The 22289-nt window shown below is 41.6% G+C and overlaps 1 long non-coding RNA gene across 1 annotated transcript; it reads right to left on the reverse strand.

The window, feature by feature from the left end:
* Positions 1 to 2473: 2473 nt before the first annotated feature.
* LOC132013123 (uncharacterized) lies at positions 2474 to 9113 on the reverse strand. Its single transcript, XR_009402884.1, has 3 exons — positions 9042 to 9113; positions 4075 to 4198; positions 2474 to 3102 (listed from the first exon to the last, which is right to left on the reverse strand). It is a non-coding gene; the product is annotated as an uncharacterized LOC132013123 (long non-coding RNA).
* Between the last annotated feature and the right edge of the window lie 13176 nt (positions 9114 to 22289).

The raw sequence follows: 22289 nt of genomic DNA on the forward strand, positions 1-22289 counted from the left end.
TATTGATTTGCCATTAATTTGTTCAGTCTCTGGGTGAGGATGCTTCTTTTAAAACAGACAATCCACAGGAAGTGAGGTCCAGAAAGAGATAGGTATTTGAAAGAAAGAAGTATGAATTTTCAGAGGCTTTGGGGCTGTAAGTAAATATTTTGGGGGTACGTGACTCTTTAAAGAGAATTAATCCAAAAATGTGCATGTCAGAGTATAAGCAGCACAAGGCTGTGAACTGTGCCACTTCTGGAATAACAAAAGGCAAATGAGACCCTTAAGGAAATGGGCTGGCTTAGAATTATGAATCACTGAGCCCATTTCTTATAGTGATTAATGATGAATCACTGTTTTAACTTTGGATGAAATAATAGGGCTGCATCTGAGGCGCTCCATTAATCATCATAAGAATTAGGCTTGTGCCAATTCATTACTGCAGGGTCGACATGTGCTGAACAGTTGAGTCGAATTTCAGGAAGGGGTGAACTTTAGGCAAGGGCTGACTTAAAAGAATGCAAACATTAGGGGTCTATTCTCTCCTGGATGGGTGGGGATTTATGAGTAGAGAATAAATTCTATTATATCATCCTTCATGTGGATTCCTTCTCTAGAAGCTTAACAAAACACTAACTACAAAGTCTTTTGGCTTTTTGGCATTCAGGGGCATGATACAATAGATAACCAACATGTGTCATAAAATCTGAAACTTTTATCTGTTTCTCACTTTGCACATTTCATGTATTCAGAAAGTGATAAACGGTCTACTGGATGCTTGGATTTAGTGGGCAGGAACGTAAGCAAATTTAGCCTGTTGTTCTTTGAAAAGCAAATTCAGCCTCGCAAAATTTCTGTTTTTCTGAAAACTCTTTATTATAGAAAGTGAAACTTGAGCTACAGGCAGCGTAAGGAAGGAACATGGTCCAGACGAACAAGAAGTCAGGCTGGTGTCATCATTTGGCCACTACAAAGCTCTTACAGCTGAAAGGGAAGTTAAACAGTTGTTTCAGCAGTTTTAAGTTGATGTGCTTCAAAGCCTATGGAGAAAGCATGTATGTCTCCTTTGCAGTGGCCAGCAGTGTTGGCAAATCCAAGAGGAGTTCATGTGGTCCTTAACTCCAACAGACCTGATCTTGATAGAGGAGAAAAACTCATCCAAGTTACAAAAGAGATATAATGCTATATCTTAATGGTATTAGTTGTAGTAATCTTTAAGAATCATGAAACACATTTAGATCATCATTTGGAAACTTGGTTTATCCTACACAATCAAATCTTATGTGTGTGAAATCAAAATCATATGGGGTTTTTGAAAATCAAAGATTAGATCAGAATTTTAAAATTTCTTTTATTTTAGAAGACTATAATAGAGATTTTCTGAAAGTAGCTTTTATCAATCTTTATAGGAAGAAAAATAAAAGGAAAGTGAAAAAAAAAACCTGACTCACCTCGATACACCTATAAACCTATTGTACAGAGCACACACACACACACACACACACACACACAATTTTGCATAAAGCTTCTATCATTGAAACTCAGTAACTTCTCAGCAGATTTCTCTGACCCCAGAGACTTCCTCATTCAGTGTATTTTTCATAACTACCAGAGAGAATGTCTTCCAACAGAGAACATATCTGCCTTCCTTAAAACTCCAGTGAGGGAAATATTAATGGTTCTTAGCTCCCAGAGCCTGGGCATCTGAGGGTAGGGCAGTGGAGGACGGGGCCACGGCGGCAGTGTGTGGCTGGGCTCCTCAGAGTGCTCAAACACCCTCTCTGTTCCGAATAAGGGCTCACAAATGCTTGCACAGATTCTAATTCATTAACACACTAATTTCAAGTCATGTATTACTACATGTTTTTATATGTATTTTCTTAATCCTGGGATATTAAAAAAACAACTATTTTCACAGCAGAGGTGCCTGGTCATTTTCTTTTTTTAAACATTAAAAAGGGATCTTCATGCTCCCAAAAAAAGCTCCAAAAAATCAGCAGCTACAATGTAAAATACAAACTTGACACACAGGAGCCGTCACAACCAACTTGACCCGTGGGACCCATTGAGCCCAGTCCTTCGTGGTTCTTTCCACCTCCACCCCCAGCTCTCTGGCTGCTTGCAGGAGTCTCCTTCTGGAAGCTGACTGGCATTCTCTCTGCAGAGACGCGCGCGCGCGCGCGCGCGTGTGTGTGTGTGTGTGTGTTTGTCTTTCTCTACTGTTCCATCTCAGCAGTACTTCCATATTCTTGCATGCTGGAGTATTTTTTATATCATACAACCATTATTTGCCTGCCTGTCTACCCCACTAGACAGCCAATTCTGCCATGTCTTCTTCCTTGGAACCCTCTTGCAACCAGTTCCTCAGTGCAGTGGGCATCCTTTGTAGGCTCTTGGGTAAGGTTTGTTCAACTGAAATATATTTTATTTTAAAATATTTTATTTATTTATTTATTTGACAGAGAGGGAACACAAGCAGGGAGAACAGGAGAGGGAGAAGAAAGCTCCCCACCGAGCAGGAAGCCCAACTCGGGACTTGATCCTGGGACCCTGGGATCATGACCTAAGCCGGAGGCAGACCCTTAACTGACCGAGCCACCCAGGGGCCCCAAAACTACATTTTAAATATAAAGCTGGTGCTTGAATTCAGAAGTGGTAGGGGAAGGCCATAAACGAAACTCCCCCCCCCCCCATCAAAACAGCCCATCAGCTCTAGGTGGGTGGCTAGCTGTGCTCTGAACAGCCAAATAAAACCTTTTCCAGAGTGTCGAAGAGATGGCACACAGAAAAGACAGCTTGATTTCAAATCAACTGCAGTCAGGGCTCAGGCAGGTTTTGGAAGCCTAAAGAGAAAAACAATCCTGGGAACAGGCTTGAGATACAGGCTGCGCGCGTAGGAGAGCCAAACAACGAGGGCGGGAGGGTTAGAGATAAGGAAAATGAGCCCTGAGCCCGGCCTGCAGCCCACACCGCAGAAGGAGTCGCTGGCACCTGGAGGCGGGCGGTGGATGGTTCCGGGGTGGAGGGGCCCTGGGCAAGTTGACAAACGGCCCAGGTGCAGGCGGCTTGGACCGGCTTCGGGGAGGCACTTGGCCATGTCGAGACGCCTGATTTTGTTCCCTGGCGAGCAGAGGAGACACCGCGATCGAAATTTTACTCGGTTACCTCCCAGGTACTGTGAAGGTTATAGATAAGAATCAGCCTGATTCTGCTGTAAAGGGCCTGCGGTGCCATTGAAGAAAAAAGTCTAGGCTTCTTATCTCTGGATGCCTAGAGGCAAGCAGGGCGCCCTGTAGTAGTCGGTGATAGTTGGAATGAATGGGTGAATGAGGAAATATTAAACACAAGTCCAAAGACCCAAGTGTTAGCGTGCCTGAAGCTGGTTTCAGGCAATGACAGTTCCCCCAGTTTTGAGAAAGAGGACTCAAAAGTATGCAGGTTACCCAAATGCTCCCCTCCCCCATTCCCCTATAGGATTGTCCTAATAGATTTTGGACACTTGGAGGAGCAATATCCCTATTACCCTAACTGAGAAAGCAGTACAGATAAAAACCAGGAGGACGACTTGAAACCATTAAAGGCAGGTCCCCAAATTAGAGAGAGTTAGAAATTAACCGAAGACCAGACAGAATGCAGTTAGAACACTTCCTTTTCACGGCCAAGTCTGATTTAATATCACGATGCATGAGGACTAACCTGGAGCTGGAGGCTGGTTCCCTGTGAAGAGAAGCATTGTATATTTATTTGAGAGCGCGCGCGCAAGTGGGAATAGGGAGAGGGACAAGCGGACTCCAAGCGGAGAGTGGGGACTGGTTCGGGGCTCGATGTCACAACCCCGAGGTTGTGATCTGAGCCGAAATCAAGAGTCGGATGCTCAACTGGCTAAGCCCCCAGGTGCCCCTTGGCACAGGATTATTAGCACAGAAACATGGCGGAAGGAAGGCAAATGTCATTAGAACAGCTTTGGAAATATAGCCCCCACTGTGCAGTTGTCCAAGTTCAAGCTATTGCTTTTTGCTCTCCATCGCCTACAGCTCTGAACCAACATGTTCATATGTTCTCTGGTTATTTGTATGCTGACATTTAACTCACTCAACAAATGTTTATGGATGCTTCCTGCACATCAGGTCCCGCTCAGGCACTCGGGATTCATCAGGGAACAAAACAGATGGGAGTTTCTGCTCTTCTGGGTCTTCCTTTCAACGCCAACAAAAATCTAAAATATTAGTGGCAAATATATTATGATTAGCTAAGTTTTTCCTTCACCGAGGAAGGAGTGCCACTTGACTAGGACTTTTCTATGCCATTCATTTCTTTATTGTTGGCTACTTGGACAATTTGTTAATTGGCTAAATGGCTCCATAGATAACTTCTACTTCAATTGATTCGTCTCTTTGCACACGCTTTCTGTTCTTGTCTGTCTGTATACATGCATCTTTCTCTGCATATATACACATAAACTCAGATACGTGCCTCCCTAACAACATTTGGAAGGACAGAAGCGGCATATATTATGACACTTAAGTGTATAAGCCTAAGTAAGTCTATTACAAATTCTAAAGACTCTTTTAAGACCCAATCAGGCTAACTATGAATCCTAATCCAAGGGTTGGGATTTTCTTCTGATTTTTTAGCTCCTTTCCTCTTATAAGCCTTTCATTTAGGTATGTCCTTGTTCATCTGTTAGTACAAAGCTTGTCCGTGAGGCTGGGGCTTACCATTAGGGAAGGCTCTTTTTTCTTTAAGGGGAAGTGGACCTGCTGGGTCAGGGGTTTAGGAGGTTTCCAATTCAAGCCTAGGATTTTTGGTTTGCTTATCTCTCTTGGTTCTAAGCCATGTTGCCTTAAGTAGGAAAAGAGCTCTTCCTGCGAGAGCAGAGAGCATTTGACTGTGTGAGATGCCTGGCGGGAGGGAAAGGGTGAGTGGGGATTTTTCCCAGTGCTTTTAGGATTCGCATAGGTAATTTTCTATTTGGGGTTTTTCCCCTTGGGGAGCCTCTGGGTGAGGAGCTAGTGTGATGGAGGAGAGATTTAAGGGGTCCCACTCGGCGTGGATTACAGAAGCTGTATGTGCCCTGGCCCAGGGCTCACACTGAGCCCATGTCCTGCTTCTTTCAGTCACCTCTGTGTGACCTTCCACTCATTTGTAGTAAAAGGAAGGTACTACTACTCTTATAGGGTTGTTCTGAGGTCTAAATGAAGTAATTTCCATACAAGAGCCTGGCACCTGGGAACTATTAAAGTGGATGGTGTTAGGGACCCATCCTGGGTTGCCAAACGAAGCAGCTAAAAATGCAGGGTGCCCAATTAAGGTGGGATTTCAGATGTGCAGAGGCTACGTTTGAGTTAAAATACATAAATAGAACATAAACTGTAATAACTGTAAAATGTGAAATAAAAATATCATCTATTAATATAAATGCAAATATTTTAGTGTAAATATTGCGGGGGGCATGCTGATATTAAAGAATTATCCTTTGTTCATCTGAAATTCAAATGGAATTCAAGAGGCAACACTGGAACTACCTCATTTCTTCTCTGGGCTGCCCTGAGTGTGGGCTGCCAATGGGCCCCAGCTGCCCCTTTCTTCTTAGGGCTCTAGTTGAAAAGTGTGTGTGTGGGGGGGTCTGGACGGGGGGCATATCACATGAGGAATTAAGGTTTCTTTCCTCCCCCTTCCAATGGCAGCAGCCTGTGGCTCTGAGTGGCAGGACACACAAAAGACCAGCCACCTTTTTTCTGGGAGGGACCCCATCTGTGTGTGGTTTGTGCTGGAGAGCTGCCCTAAGGGGCCAGACAGCAGCCAGGGAACCACGACCACATCCCACATCCCACACCTTTCTCTCCCTGCTTCGGAGACCTGTTTCACAATCATTTCACAAGAATCCTGTTCCCAAGCCCTGTTTTAGGTTGGAAATCAAGCTAAGGCAGCTAGCTATCAATGGATATGGGGTTTTTCCCCTCCTGTAATTAAAAAACTGTGAAGATCCATAAAAATAGGTAGGATTTTTTTTTTTTGGAAAAAAAAAAAGCAATGATGCTTAAGAGAATATATTTAGATATTAATAAACAGCTTTTGCTGTGCTTAACCCAGAAAATTCAGAAATCTGAAATTAGAAGAATATGCTTACAGTGATGAGCTCTGAATAATGTACAGTATTGTTGAATCATTATACTGTATGCCTGAAACTAACATAACACTGTGTGTTAATTATACTTCAATTAAAAATTTTATATCTTTTAAAAATCATAATGTTTTGTTAGAGTACTAAAATTCTGTCTGTAATGACGGTTCACAAAAGTAAAAATGCTTTTCTTCCTCCAAAAGTCACTATCCTTTTCCCAAGAGAAGGATGATGACACAGTATTTATTTTGTTATGTTTTTGGAATTTACTTTCTTTTTAAAAAAGATTTATTTACTTTTTTTGAGAGAGAGAGAACACAATTAGGGAGGAGGGGCAGAGGGAGAAGGAGAAGCAGACTCCCCTCACTGAGCAGGGAGCCCAGTGAGGGGCTCCATCCTAGGACCCTGGGATTATGACCTGAGCTGAAGGCGATGCTTAACCGACTAAGCCACCCAGGCACCCCATGGAATTTACTTTCAATGTAAATAGATATGTTGGATGTTGTATTACCTTCCAGATTTGGCATGGAAATTTTAAAAAAAGATTTTATTGATTTATTTGACAAAGAGAGAGAGATCACAAGTAGGCAGAGAGGCAGGCAGAGAGAGAGGGGGAAGCAGGCTCCCCGCCGAGCAGAGAGCCCGATGTGGGCCTCAATCCCAGGACCCTGAGACCATGACCTGAGCTGAAGGCAGAGGCTTAACCCACTGAGCCACCCAGGTGCCCTGGCATGGAAAATTTGAGTGTGGAAAAGAAATGGCAGGCAGTGTTCATCTGTGGTTTCATCTTTTACATTTAAACTTTAATGCCATTGAAATTTATTAGCAAGTTGTTCTATCTCTGTTGATAATTTTCACATTGATTTGAATGATACCATCATAATCTGTTTATATGTGAATCTGTTTCTGGTCTTCTGTTCTATAAATCTTTCTACCTAGTTTTGGCCATTAGCATGTAGTGTTAGTTACTATGATTTTAAAACATGTTTTAGTATGTGGGACAGTGAGTCTTCCCTTGTTATTTATTTATTTATTTTTTACTATTTTTGGTGATATATTTGTTCTATCAAATAAGTTTAAAAATTGTTTTCATAGGTTTCAAATATTTTCTTGAAATTTCTATTGAAGTTGTATTAAATTTATAGATATTTTGTAGAGACCTGGCATTTATTTTTGTTGTAGGATATTTTCAATTACTAAAGCCCTCTTTTAGCAACCCCAGTAAAGTTTCTTCACATCAGCAGTGCAGATTTCTTGTTAAATATCACCTAGGTATTGTATTGTATTGTATTATATTGTATCTATTCTATTCTATTCTATTCTATTCTATTCTATTCTATTCTATTATTTGCTATTATAAATAAGATCGTCTCTTTGTTATATCCCCAATGACTTTAAAGAGAAGGAAAAGGAAGAAGTAAACATAATTTGTAATCTTGTCCCCTAGTGTGACCCCCATATTATTTTAGTGTGAATTTCGCCATGCTGTTCGTGCACATTCACACACACATAAAGAGGTTCCAAATTTTTCCTCTGGAACATTCCTGAATTCTTAGAATAAAACCTACTTAATCATGGTGTATAATATCATTAATACGCACTTGATTAAGCTTGCTAACATGTAATGCACAACTTCATGCATTCCTATTGCGATAAGAATTGTTCTACCATTTTCTCTCTTTTTCAGTATTATCTTTCTAAGAATTCACATCATAGCTCTGCTGTGTTGATCAAAATTGCAGAGCTTCCCACATTTTATAAAACTTTGGAAGAATTCAACTAAGCAGAGCAATAACATTTTCCTTGGAGATTTGAAATAATTAGGCAATTAAAGCATTATAGGTTCATACTACATATGTACTTCTGCAAGAGATTAGAAACGAGATGTTGGCTGCCTTACTTTTTCAAAATATTTAGGGTCGGAGATAAGTAAGAGACGGTCTAACAGGTTAGAAAGGTGGAAGAAAATCTGAACTTGGCTGTGAACCCCAGGCTGGAAAAGCAATAGGACTTGCAAAGCTTTGGAGTTCGACCTGGTTGTGGGTCCCGGAACTCCCCAGCAGGTGCCACTGGGCTCATGATTGTGCACTGCCTTTATCAATCTGTAAAACACACCAATCTTCAAAGCAGTGACAACTGAATAAGCTGTTTCTGTGGGAATTTGGAGAGTTCTAAACACAAGCAGAAGTCTGGGATGACTGGCAGCAGAGAACCATGCCTTTGGGGAAGATATTTCTCCCCTTTCTGTGAGGACTGCTGCCCTGCTCTGATACACGGAGAATTAGCCGTTTGGGGAGCCCAAGGTTAGGAGGCGTGTGGTGGGAGGGAAGTGCCCACAGTGGTTACCCTTCACAGGGGCGGTCCTGAGCTCCCACACACGAGAAACAGAGTGAGGCAGATGGCCCTGCGTGTCGGCACTGACAATTTGGTCCTGGAACGCATGGGGGCATCCATGGGAACCCCCAAACTCATGGCAGGTGGTTGTGGGTAATGCAGGGAGAGGGGCAGAGGGATTTGTGAGCAGAAACAAGAATAGGAAATTTGGGTTAATGTTGTAAAAGTGCCCTCATATATGTCCACAGGTTGCTGAGCCCTGGGGGATATCCAGATTAGAGGAACATCACCTTCTGGGGGTGCCTTGTTGGCTCAGTCGGTTAAGCATCTGCCTTCAGCTCAGGTCATGATCCCAGGGTCCTGGGATCAAGTCTGACGTCAGGGTCCCTGCTCGGTGGAGAGTCTGTTTCTCCTTCTATCCCTCCCCCCTACTCATTGCTCTCTCTCTCTCTCTCTTTCTCAAAATAAATAAGATCTTTAAAAAAAAATAAACATTATCTTGTGTGATGCAGACAAGTCAAACTATGCTAAGAATAACAGTGAAGAAGGTATTTTTTGAGGTGGGTACTGGTGGGCAAAGCCAGGTGGGGAAGGAGCCTACCTTGGACTTAAACTTGCTAATTCAGCCGGCTGGAAGGCAGCTTTCTATCACGTTATCTGGGAGATCACCGAGCTGCCCATACTTCACTCCGTCCATGCAAAAGAGACAAAGGGCCAAAAATCAAGTTGGCTTCAGGATGTTTTTCAAGGAAGCAAATTTCAGAATCAGGAGACATGCAGCCCATGGTCACCAGGAAGTGACGCCCCTGATGGATAGGACACTTGCATGTCCAACTCCACCCTACAACTCCACCCAGCTCACATCCTGACAGTCCCGGGGCCGTAGGGAAAGACCGTGGTGTGTCCAGCGAATTTGGTTCCAGGAGACAAAACAAACAAACAAACAAACAAACAAAAAACAGATGGGGTGCCTGGGTGGCTCAGTGGGTTAAAGCCTCTGCCTTCCGCTCAGGTCACGATCTCAGGGTCCTGGGATCGAGTCCCGCATCGGGCTCTCTTCTCAGCAGGGAGCCTGCTTTCTCCTCTCTCTCTGCCTGCCTCTCTGCCTACTTGTGATCTCTGTCTGCCAAATAAATAAATAAAATCTTAAAAAAAAAAAGATGGCATATTTTTGACAACAGATGATTCTAAAGGCCTTTTCAGAGTTTATTCATTCTATCATCTGTGTAACAGTTCAATGTACTAAAGCTTTTCACTCTTACTCATATCGAAAGCTAAGCCATTCCAAACTGCACGTTTCAAAACCCGTCAGCCAAAACCCTGAAAACCTCTGATGTCTAAAAGAGCCATTCAACAACTGTATTTATTCTTTTCATCAGGGATTAGCCAACTTTTCCTGTAAAGGGCCAGGTAGTAAATATTTTAGGCTTTGTGAGCAACGAGTCAGCTCTGTACTTTTGTTTCGAAAGTAGTCACAGGCGACTTATAAATGAATGAACATGGCCATGTTCCAGTAAACCTTCACTTATGGATAACGAATTTAAATTTCATATAACTTTCACAGGTCATGAAAAGTTATTCTTCTTGTGTTTCTTTCCAATTATTTAAAAACGTGAAACTCTTCTTAGCTCCCAGGCTGTACAACAACAGGGCGCTAACCATAGTTCACCAACCCCTGCTCTACCCTCACAAAAGTCTCATTGGCTTTATGAGCCAGTATACATACAGTCCTTCGGTAGGACCAGCCTGACCTGTCAAAATAAAATGAAATGGCAGAAAGAGCTCGATGTGAATTTGGGAAACGTCATATAAGCAAAGAGCCCTCTGCATTTTGAACTGACAGGTCCTTCTACGCAAATGCTCCGAGATAGTGACTTTGACAAAAATGATGTCTAGTTCCTAAATAAAACCCCTCTTGCACCAGTGGTTCAAAAGGAAAAAAAAATATATCAATGATCAAGTAGTTTTTTGTACTGCTGAACTCAGTGCAATGGCTGAGCAAGTGTCTTCCCCTTTGGGCCAGATGTTGAAAGTGTCACCTGATACATCATCCTGAGGTTAAAAAGAAATGGCTGAACTCGAAACATGTATCTACCAAGAGTTCTAGAAAAGCAAAGAAGAATTCTTGGTCTATGAAATATCTTACCAATAAAAGCAGGGCTCCTGGGTGGCTCTGTCGGTTAAGCGTCTGCCTTTGGCTCAGTTCATAATCCCAGGGTCCTGAGATTGAGTCCTGTATGGGGCTTCCTGCTCAGAGGGGAGCCTGCTTCTCCCTCTCTCTCTGCCACTCCCCTCGCAGGTACTCTTTCTCTCTCTCACACTTTCTTGCTCTTGCTCCCCTTAAATAAATAAATAAAAATAAATCTTTTTGTAAAAGCCCCAAACAAAAATAAAACCAAAAAACTTCCAGTGTCTTCATGATCATGTAGGACAGCCTTGGAAGATTCAAAAAAATCTCTTGAGTATCTTAAAAACACGATGTAATTTTTTGGATTGTCATTTTAAAAAATGGTAGAAGGGTCAAGAGTCGGAACGAATTGAGGCATTAAAATTCCCATAAGCAGGGATGCCTGGGTCAGTCGGTTAAGGGTCTGCTTCTGGCTTGGGTCATGATCCCAAGGTCCTGGGGTCGAGGTCCAGACTGCTCAACGGGGAGTCTTCTCCCTCTGCCTCTCTCCCTGGCTTATGTTCTCTCTCTCTCTGTGTGTGAAATAAATAAATAAAATCTTTAGAAAAATATAAAAATAACATAAAATTCCCATAAGTAAAAACAACAACACAGACCTCAGTGAAAATCTCTTTGGATTTAACTATAAAACCCTTTGCAGGCTCTGACACCACCTTTCGTAGCAACGACTGGACCTCTTCCAGTCTATTGCTGATAGACCTGACTTTGACATAATGGCCCTGGTAGAGGGAGCGGATTTGGTTTCTCTAAAGCGGCTGCTAGCTACCAGCGCAGAGCAAAGTACGGAGAAAGACAGACTATGATAAGGATAATGGGTTTTGTCCAGGGCGCTTGCTACTGCGGACTTCTTTGTGGACACCACCCCCACTGGCTGGAATGGGGACTTCATAAGCACCGTACTTGATCTTTGCAATTGTGCAAAATGCCAATTTTTTCCCCTCAGGTGCCTGATCAGGCCAGGGAAATGGCTCGCAAGGAATTCAGCGAAAAACATTTTTCTGGCATCCCAGCGGTAAACCTTTGCAAATTTGGCTTTTGGCTCTCTTTCTTGCTGAATCCTATTGATCCATTTGCTTACAACATGAGAAAGCCACTGGCCTCTCTTAAAAAAATAAAATAAAATAAAAATGAGCAAACCATGTAATGAAAGACCACATAAAAGGGTGAGAACTTGCTCTTTTGAATTTTCAGATGGTTGCGAAACTGATAAAGCGTTAGCCCTGGGGGACGTACAACATACTTCCAGATACAGCTTCAGCCCTTTCCGGGATAAGAAGGATGCTTGACTCTGTGACGACTTTAAGCACAGAAAATGTAACTTCCTGTGTGCACTGTTAACGTTGATGGGCATTTCCGTTTTTTAAGTTTTGGCCTGCTTTTCACAAGTTGCTGAAAACAGAAGAGGTATCCAGTGCTTGAAAAAGTTTCATGGTTTGTACCTCCTTTTCTAGAGAACATGAAAACATTTTAAGGTAAAGTCAAACAGTAAATTTGTAACTTTATCGCTTGGTGGCTGTCAGGCTAACTTCTTCCCTGACACATGTCTTTTTAATTTTTTAAAAGATTTTATTTATTTATTTGAGAGAGAGAGAGAGTGAAAGAGAGAGAAAGCACGAGCATGAGCAGGATGAGAGGCAGGGGAGAAGTAGGCTCTCTGCTGAGGTAGCCCGATGTGGGGCTCGATCCTGGGACTCCACATGACCTGAGCTGAAGGCAGACGCTTTAAGCGACTGAGCCACCCAGGTTCTCTTCTTCCCTGATTTGGAGTAAAAATCATTTTGGCTTTTTGTGACTGAGAACGTTACAACAAATGCATTTGTTATGCTATTCAGCTAAAAAGTACATGTGGGAGATTTCAAACTGTGGCCGGGATTTCCTTTTTTAACTGAAAAAGTTTTGCAGAAAAATTTTCTAAATCTTTTAATGTTTTCCATGGTTTCAAAATAATAGAAACATGTATTTTTTTTTCTTTCTTTCATTAGCAGTTTAACAGGAAAGTTTGCTCCAAAAAATTCGGGCAGGCAATGCCATGCTGACTTGGGTCATTCTTTTATAGTTTTATAATTTCAGATCAGTCCATGTTCATGGACTAAACTCCATGAAGAGACAGCCTTGTGGAGCTCATGTAAGTGACCACAGCTCTCTTGGTCAGGCCAGCGTTGGCCTCCACTCAGACTTTACGTGCTGTGTTTACACTAGGGCTCTACATTCGCTTTGGAACAGCCTGATCACCAAACCAGACAAAAAGAGAGTTGGGGCAAAGGTAACAGGGCAGAAGTGATTGTTTCTGCTTTTCTTTAGCACCAAACGTGCAAAAAGAAAAAAGAGTAGATTTTGGTCTTCAATAAGGGTTTAAAAACTTTTTATTCTTGCACAACAAAGGCAACAGAGACAAAAAGACTCTGACTTTGAAAGCATAAACTTATCTGCTTAAAAAAAAGAAAGAAATGGATGAGATTCAATCTTATAAAGAAGTCACTGAAACTTTAGTACAGTATCCAGGTGTTTAGGAGTGACAACAAGCACTGTCCTTTGTGGTTCTATTTTTGCATTCGAACATTTGCCAAAGAACACACTCTCCAGTTCAAAATCACTGAGTTTTAAAACAACGATTCCGATGAACGCAATGACAACATCCTCCAACCACAGGATTGAGGAGGTCTTAAAAACACGCCAACTACTGAATCTAAGATTCTACAATTAGCTGCTTATTGTTCCCTGGAATGAGATGAATCATTTCCAAAGTAATCGCTTGTTTGACCGAGTGGAGTTGCATTTCTTTGTTTTAAGCCTGGTTTGTGCGTGTCTAGACAAGGTCTTCATTTCTTACAAATGAACCATGTGATTGTCACATATGTTTGATCAGAAAAAAAAATTTTTTTTTTTTTCCCTAACAGCTCCTTTATCTTGTTCCCTTTCTGGTCAAGCTTGTCTATTTCCCCAAAACATTAAACTGTCATGTATTACTCTTGTCTCTTAGGCCCTTGAAACGAAAGAGCCAGACTCAAGCACTTACCAGCTTGGGGTCTTACCGAAGCCACTTAATGACTGCTGAGCCTCAAATTCCTGATCTGTTAGAGCGCCAGGCATGCAATCACTCATTCTTTTAAAGATTGTGGGATGTCTACTAGATGTTGGGCATTGGGCACACAAAGATAAATAAGACGCAGGCTTATATTATTACTTATATTATTATTAACTTCGGGGCTGATGCTAGAGTGGAGGGAGGCATGCGTGAAGGCACTAAGTGCCGTAAAGTCTTGCCAAGTGCCTCCTACAATGAATGGAGGTGGAGGTGGGGGTGATTGGCTCTATTTGGGGACAAGAGGAGCGGGGAGTGTCAGAGAAGGTTGACAGAGGACAGTGAACACTGTTTGCGAAAGTCCTTGACTAATAATGATAGCAAACAATCATGTAGCCCTTACCATGTGTTAGGCGCTGGGCTGGGCACATGAACACTTCATCTCAGCTTAACATACATCTTTGGTATTTAGTGTTATTATCCCTGAATTGTTGAGGACATTGGGGCTGACAGAGATGAAGCAACTTGTACAGGGTCACACAATCAAAAGGACAACTTCAACAAGAACCCCAGATCCCCGGCTTTTAAGGACCCAACCTCATGGGATCCCCCTTTCTTTGCTTTGGTATTGCAAACACTCCATCTTGGTCTACTTCCTGCACCTACGGTTGTGTCTGGTGCGGGGGTGAGGGCTGGGCCAAGGGGACTGGGCTACGAAGTGACGCTTCCAGGCTAAAAGGGTCAGAGTTTCCCATAAGGAGTTACTTGAAACTAAAACTAAAAACATTATGTAAATTCAGTTCCTCATTTTGGTTTGTTTCTTCCAGATGAAATTTCTTTTCTCATTTGGTTCAAACTGATGGAAAGGGATATTGGTGATTTTTTTCCCCATTTAAGATCCAAGATGAAAAGAACCATGAGTCACATGGTAAGAGGCAAATGACTCTCATTCTTGGGAGAGTTGAAGTCAACAAGCAACAAACTTTCAGCTATTGTTTAAATTCAGTCCAAAGGGATTTTCTCATCTAAAGAACTCCCATTGTTTTATTTCAGGGTCAGAATAATTTCCTACTTAGTACTCAGGGAGGTTTTTTGTGAGGGAATTTAAAAAAGAGATATGCAAATACACTGGGGAGATTAATAGGAAGAAACAGCTATTAGACACACAAAATGAAATACTATGACAGATAATATATTTTAGTTTGATTTTCAACAACATTATATAAATGCTTTTAATTAATATTAAAACAACAATTAATGAGAAATAGCCTTGTTAATTTGATAAATGGATTAGAGTCTATTTCAAGGACATTTTTTTTTCTGATTTCAAATGTAATATACTTTATTGTGGATGATTTGGAAATGAAAGATAAGTATACCAAGAGATGGAAATCACTTCTTTATCTAGAAGCTCTGAAAACTATCCTTAGGGACCTGCTGTGAACTTTGTGGAGATCCATCCTGCCTGGCTTGCTGGCTTTATGGCACATTCCCCTTTATCTCTATCTCTTTGCACACAGGTACATTGCCTGGTGCGAAATAGATGGTCTATTGTAACCTGAATTGATCTGTTACAACAGACCTGATGGTCTGTTGTAACCTGAATTATTATATACATCCTCATTTTACAAAATTGGAATCATGAAGTGTATCAGTTTTGTAGCCAGTGGGACTGATGGTATTAAAGAAATATTAAAAGAATCTGGGGTGCCCAGCTGGCTCAGTCAGTAGAGCATGCCACTGTTGATCTCAGGATGGTGAGTTCAAGCCCCATGTTGGGCGTGGCACCTACTTAAAAAAAAAAAAAAAAGAAAGAAAGAACAAAAGAGATTTTTAAAATAATCCAATACATTATATTATAGGGGTTCTATGTATTGCAAGAGTCAGAAACTCCCACTCCTTCCTTTTGAAGTCTAGGGAAAGGTTCACTTTTTTCCCATGGCCAAATCTGGGGGTTCAAACAAAACTGTCATCACTTTCTTCCTCTCATTTTTCAGCTCAGCTTGTCTCTGTCTTTTGTTTGCAGATCGGATTTAGTCTCTTCCTGCTTCACACAGCCTTTCTCTAAATTGCTGACAAGCGTTGAGTTGGTGTTCCCGAAAGGCTATCTTTCCTCCGGAGTCTGACCGTAGCAGGAGGACTCGGATTGGCCACGCTTAGGTCATGCCTACATCCTGAACCAATCACTGGGTCCCTGGATGCCCTTTGAGAGTTGGCCTGGGATCTGTTCCTTCCCTGAGGGCCATGAGTGGGCTGTTGCTTGGTGGGCTTCAAATGAGCGTGGTGGCTTCACCCCCCTACAGGAGTGCAGGAATGGAGAAAGAGCCTCCGGAAAGAAACAAACTGACAAAAAGAGGAGGGTTGCTAAGAGCACCCGGCAAACAGAACTTCAGCAACCAGAGTCGCCTCTCTCCATTATTAAAAAAAAAAAATTGGGGGCGCCTGGGTGGCTCAGTGGGTTAAAGCCTCTGCCTTCGGCTCAGGTCATGATCCCAGGGTTTTGGGATTGAGCCCCGCATCAGACTCTCTGCTCAGCAGGGAGCCTGCTTCCTCCTCTCTCTCTGCCTGCCTCTTTCATGACTTGTGATCTCTGTCTGTCAAATAAATAAATAAAATCTTTAAAAACAAATTTGTGATTCAGCTTAGAATTAAGTATCAGATTTATATGTTTTAGAATAAAAAGATATCTATAGAGTGGAGGAAATAAAAAATACTTAAAATGATTTTTACATTTTTAATTAATCATTAACTGGAAGATGCCTGATGATCTTTTGTGGAATACTGTACAGCTAATTGATAACACACTGACTATTTGGAGCTGAATTGATTAATTGCTGAGATATCTTACCCTTTAGGATTTATATATTTTTCTTTCATTGTACATTCCAATTGGATATTCATTATCAAACAGCGTCCTTGCAAAGTCCAAACAAGAATCCTCTCCCCTCATTCTTTTTGAAGATATACTGTCTTGTTTTATAAACCATATAAAATAAAGTCTGTTAGCAATTAAAAAAAAAACCATGTGTCTATTAAAGGACCATTTCAATGAGTAGGTAAGATGGGAGATAGTTGTTCTTTAAGTTTTTGCCAAAGGGACTTAAAGCAATATTTATTGGAAATGTTTTAAATACACACAGAAGATCTAAAGAGCAACAATAGTGCAAAAAACAGTTATTTAAAACACTCATTAACCAAGTGCCATGAACCGTTCCGTTGATCAGTTTCTTTATCATTAAAAAAATTTTTTAATTGAGGTATCGTTGACACACAATGTTAGATTAGTTTCAGGTGTAAAGCATAGCAATCACAACTCTGCACTTCAGGGTAAGTTCTCGCCATCCGTCACCATACAACATTATTGCAATATCACTGACTATAGTCCCTGAGCTCTACCTTCCATCCCCATGACTTATTCATTCCCTTACTGGAAGCCTCTATTTCCCCATCCCCGTCACCCATTTACTCACCTTACTTTCTCCCTGTTTTGGGCAGTTTGTTGGTTCTCTGTATTTATGAGTCTGTTTCTCTTCTTGAGTTTGTTTTTTCGGTTTTGTTTTAGATTCGGCATATATGTGAAATCACATGGTGTTCGTCTTTCTCTGACTGATTTCACTTAGCATATAATACCCTCTATGTCTAGCCATGTTGTTGCAAATGGCGGGTTTCATTCTTTTCTATGGCTGAGTAATATTCCATTGTATATGCATACCACATCTTCTTTACCCATTCATCTAGCACTTAGGTTGCTCTATTCCTTGACAATTGTAATAATGCTGCCAGTAAACATAGGGGTGCATGTATCTTCCTGAATTAGTGTTTTCATATTCTTTTGGTAAATATCCAGTAGCGGAATTACTGGATCGTATAGTAGTGCTATTTTTAATTTTTCGAAGAACCTCCATACTGTTCTTCACAGTGGCCGCCCCTATGTACCTTTTGACCAAGAGCACATGAGGGTCCCCTTTCCCCCACATCCTCACCAACACTTGTTATTCCTCATCTTGTCTTTACTGGCCATTCATTATTTTCTTAAAACAAGATTTCTGGTGTCAGCATAACCAAATACATGATTTTTAAAGGTCTTATAGTATATAATCACCTAGATCTAGAGCCATTTCCTAGTAGTCATACCAGATCTATGCACAGATATATCCAGTTCTCAATGAATTTTCATTATCTGATTTGTTCTAGGAAGTCATTTAGGCACTAAGGGATGAGGCCTACATTGCTCTGTGGGCACATGGGTTAGCTTTTATTCTTTATGATCTTTCAGATGTTTCAAATAAATTACTTCATAGTGCCTTAAGGTCAGAACTGGCCTGAGTTTGGTCTGTTTGGTTTATCTTGATCATCTGTGTCTTTTTCTGAAATCTTTTCATCCACGTGTAGGGTTCCTTCTTCCATATTCTTTCCCGCCTAGATTATTCTATCTTCTTCATGGTCCCAGGGTCCTGCATCCAGAAACCCTGATTTGATAAGTTACGGTATGAAATCCAGGATCCGGAGTTGAAAATGGCACAGGATGAGTGTTGGAGCAAACACCAAGCCTGCCTTCTACCCACGCTCTCTCCTCTCTGCTCTGGTGCTTCTCAACTTGTTAGGGTACTTTGTTCAGGCTTGACTTTGAATAGCTTCACTGATAACATGAATATGCTTTTCATTTTTTCGTAGTATGTACTTTCCTTTTCACCCTCCAGCCCAGACCCTTGAAAAGAGGGTTTTGCTGAACAGATACCTTTCACAGCAAGCCACTGGGGTGACCCCTTTTCTTACCATCACAAGAGTTGACCCGGTCTCAGTATGTTGTAGGAACAAGTAATAAACTCACAGTACTGTAGTTTCTTGCTCTACAGAGGGAGTGATGCCACGGGTCTCTCCATAGTTTTACTATGCTGTTCTTGGGATTCTTGAGGTCTTAGTGAATCATTTCTCTTTTATTTCATTAGATATCGCTAAGCCTTTTCTGGGATAATGTTCAGAGGGTCCTATGTCTTTGTCAATTGGATCCCATTTCCAAAGCCCATAGGGTTTCTGTTAGAATGCCACGGGTCAGCTGATTCATTTGTTGCAAGGTAAGCCACAGGCTAGTCACATAAAGAGATGGAATAGTTTGAGCTATATGGAACTATCTAGGTAGTAACTCATGATTGTTCTGGCCCAGACAATTTAACAGTGAGTTTTCCTCTGGAAAAGCAGAAGCAGAATGAAAGCTTGAATGAAGTTTGGCTATTTAAGTTGTGTAACGTTTACAGAACATTGATTTGGGTTCCTGTTCTATAGCTGCTAAGTGGAGGGAAGAATGTTTCTGGTGTTCTATGTCCTGCCCCCACAGGGATCCTAACTTCTACATGTCAGCTCAAACTATGATTACTGCTTCCTCCTTTAACTCTGTCTCTTCCTGGAATGTAAGAACACTGGAGTTCTCTATCTATAAATAATCTTAGATAGAAAGTATGAATAGAGAGGCCCAGTATTACGTAAGTGTATGAGAAATGTTAACTACTTTGAGAAATAACTGTTCAAATAGAAGAAGAGAAAGAAGCTTGTACTAGAAAATACTTTCTAAGTACAGCAGTTGGGATTCATGTTGAAAACCTTCCCTTTCCTCCTGTATCGATTAAGTATGGCTGTGTAAGAAGCCGTTCCCAGACGTGACTGTCTAACAACTATCATCACTGCTTCCAAGGGGCAGGAGTTGAGGCAGGCTCAGCTGGCTGACTGCCTCCGGGTTGACCAGATGGCTGTCATCAGACAGTAGCTGGAGCTCGCACAGTGGAAGGCTGGCAAGTTGGGGCCCATACTCATGTCCCTATTTCTCTATATCCAGTCTCAGAGCCTTGTCTCTGGTCTAGCCATGCAGGCTGGCTTGGCCTTCTTCACAGAATGGTGGCCTCCAGGTGGTGGAACTTAACACACAGAGACTTAGTGCTTCAGTGTGAACACTGCAGAGAACCCAGGTGAAAACCTCTTGGCTTTGATGATGCAGACTTAGAAGTCCCACAGTACCATTTCTGTCAAACTCTGCTGGTCTTCCAGGCACTAAGGCTGGGCTAGGTTCAATGGGAGTTGTCAATGAGAGGCACAATTTGCAGACATATTTTAAAAGTATACCACACCTCTCTAAGACAATGTTAATATATCCTTTGGATTTGAATCTAAGTGTTTGATCTTTTATTATCCTGATTGATCAATTGGTTTAAAGAGTTAAAAAGACATACCTATATATCTTTTTATATCTAAGAAAAGACATATATATGTCTGTATATGGAGAAGTATATATACAAACATATATATGAAGAAGTATATATATACTTATATGTCTATATATGTACATACATACTTCTTCATATATAGACATATATACAGGAAAGTTCCACTGTAGATCAGTATATTCTGTAACATACTATGAATGATATGGAGCCTTTGTGCACATCAGATTGGCCCAATTCATGCCAAGCATTCTACAGACAGTTAATAAAGAGTAACAGAATGAATGAATGAATATATAATGAATTAGTTCACATATCTGTCATCAATCAAAAGAGCTCTCAAGCCAAATAGATTTGAAGCCAACAGAATGAATTATAACTTGGCATCTTGGGCGAGGAAATATGTTTCTAAAATATAATTAGTTTAGCATTTGTTTTGCTTTGTTTCATTCTATTTGTACATACAATTTTGTTAAAAAGCAGTTACATATATTCAAATAACTGTCTGATTGGGTGACAGAAGACAGAGGTAGAGAACATTTTTTGAAGAGCACTAGGAGGCTCCAGGTCAAGTATCTGAAAATGTGCAGGCTGCAGGGTCCCCCGTGCCCTTCAGCTGGTGATGGAGGGAACACTGAGAAGTCTCTCAAAAGACTGGGAGGTAGTTGCTGTGGGCGTCTCGGTGCTTACCCTGGGGCTCTTCCTTACTCTGCTCAATCAATGCCAGGGAAGAGGCCTACACTGTTCCTAAAATTCCAGTTACATCAAATCATCATAATTTTACTGTTCATACAGTTTGAAGGAAATTTGCTACAGGTCCCATTTTAGACCTGAGTGTCCTGGGTCCTTTTCTACTTCGATAATAGCTCTGGGTGTGCCCACCTGCACACTCAGGGATAGGCTGATACAGGGGTCCTCTGCTCCCCAACCCTGAGCCAGGGCCCCCCACAATGGCCACTTACCACCCTATGCCCCTCTAATGGCTCAACCTTGTCTTCTGAGGTGGGGGGCATGGCTCTTCCCATCTGTGGCCCCGGGCTCGATATTCCCATAACAACAGTGGGTATACAGGGATTTGGGACTGGAGCATGTTTGCTTTTGAGGAAGTTCTGTGTGGTAGCAAAGGGGAGAAGGATTCAGGATGGGGTAGAGATGGCTGAGAACACCACCAGTTCAGGGGCAGCCTCAAAAGTCCAGGCAGCAGGTGACATGAGCACACATTAGGGCATTGGGGAATGTGGGTGAACATTGGCGAACACCAAGAAAGGTTTCTGTTTCTTTTTCTTTTTTCTCTTTTTCTTCTTCTTTTTCCTTTTCCTTTTCTTTTTCTTTTTTCTTTTAGCAGAGTAGCATGATGATTTATTTTTTAAAATGTATTTTTCTATTAATTATGTTACGTTAATCACCATACAAAACATCATTAGTTTTCGATGTAGTGTTCCATGATTCATTGCACATAACACCCAGTGCTCCATGCAATTCGTGCCCTCTCAAGAGAGGTTTCCAGAAATGTGTAAATGTCCCAGCCTCTTGGGGTCGAGGGACTGGGAGTACAGAGTGGTGGAGCCTGTCAGACTACATAGATGACAGTTGTGACTTCTGAAAAGAATAAGAAGGAAAGAGCTTTGGCCGGGAGGGGAGGACAGCAAGGGGATGAGGGAAAGGGATTCTCGGTTATGGCTTAGTGGAGTGTGAGCACCAAGTCTCTGTCACGGGCAGAGAAGAAATACGGGGTAGCAGAGGGCTTTACTTCATACAAACAACTTCCTTTTCTCTGAGCCTGAACAGATTGGTTCCTTAACTCTTACTACTGCAGAACAAGGTTTAAGAGGGTTTTACCTTTTAAAATCCAGGTATTTTTTTTTCTTTTTTCTCTTTATTTATTTATTTGAGTTCAATTAGCCAACTGATAATACATCATTAGTTTCAGGTACAGCATTCAATGCATTATTATTATTATTATTATTATTATTTTAAGATTTTATTTTATTCATCTGAGAGAGAGAGAGAGCACAAGTGGGGTGAGTGGGAGGGGCAGAGGGAGAGATATACAGGCTCCCCCTGAGCAGGGAGCCCTGTGGGGGACTCGATCCCAGGACCCTGAGATCACACCCTGAGCCCAAGGCAAACACTTAACTGACTGAGTCACCCAGGCACCATGACATTTTTTTTTTTTTTCTTTTTAAATGAAGATCCCAGTCAAAGAAATGAATGGAAAAGACAACCAAGGAGAGTCTTCTTGAGGTGGTCACACTTTCCTCAGCTTGGAAAAATGTGAGTGACTAGGGACTGGTGTTTTTGGAAACTGTGTAAGCTTTACTGGTAGGGGATTTCCTGAAGGTGTCTCTTACAGAGGGGCTCTTCCCCTAAAGCTCCAGGGGACGGTTGAGTGTGAGAAGGGGTAATTTGGTGGCCACAGTGAGTGCC

The sequence above is a fragment of the Mustela nigripes genome, chromosome 3 (assembly GCF_022355385.1).
Source record: "Mustela nigripes isolate SB6536 chromosome 3, MUSNIG.SB6536, whole genome shotgun sequence".
NCBI classification, from domain to species: Eukaryota; Metazoa; Chordata; class Mammalia; order Carnivora; family Mustelidae; genus Mustela; species Mustela nigripes.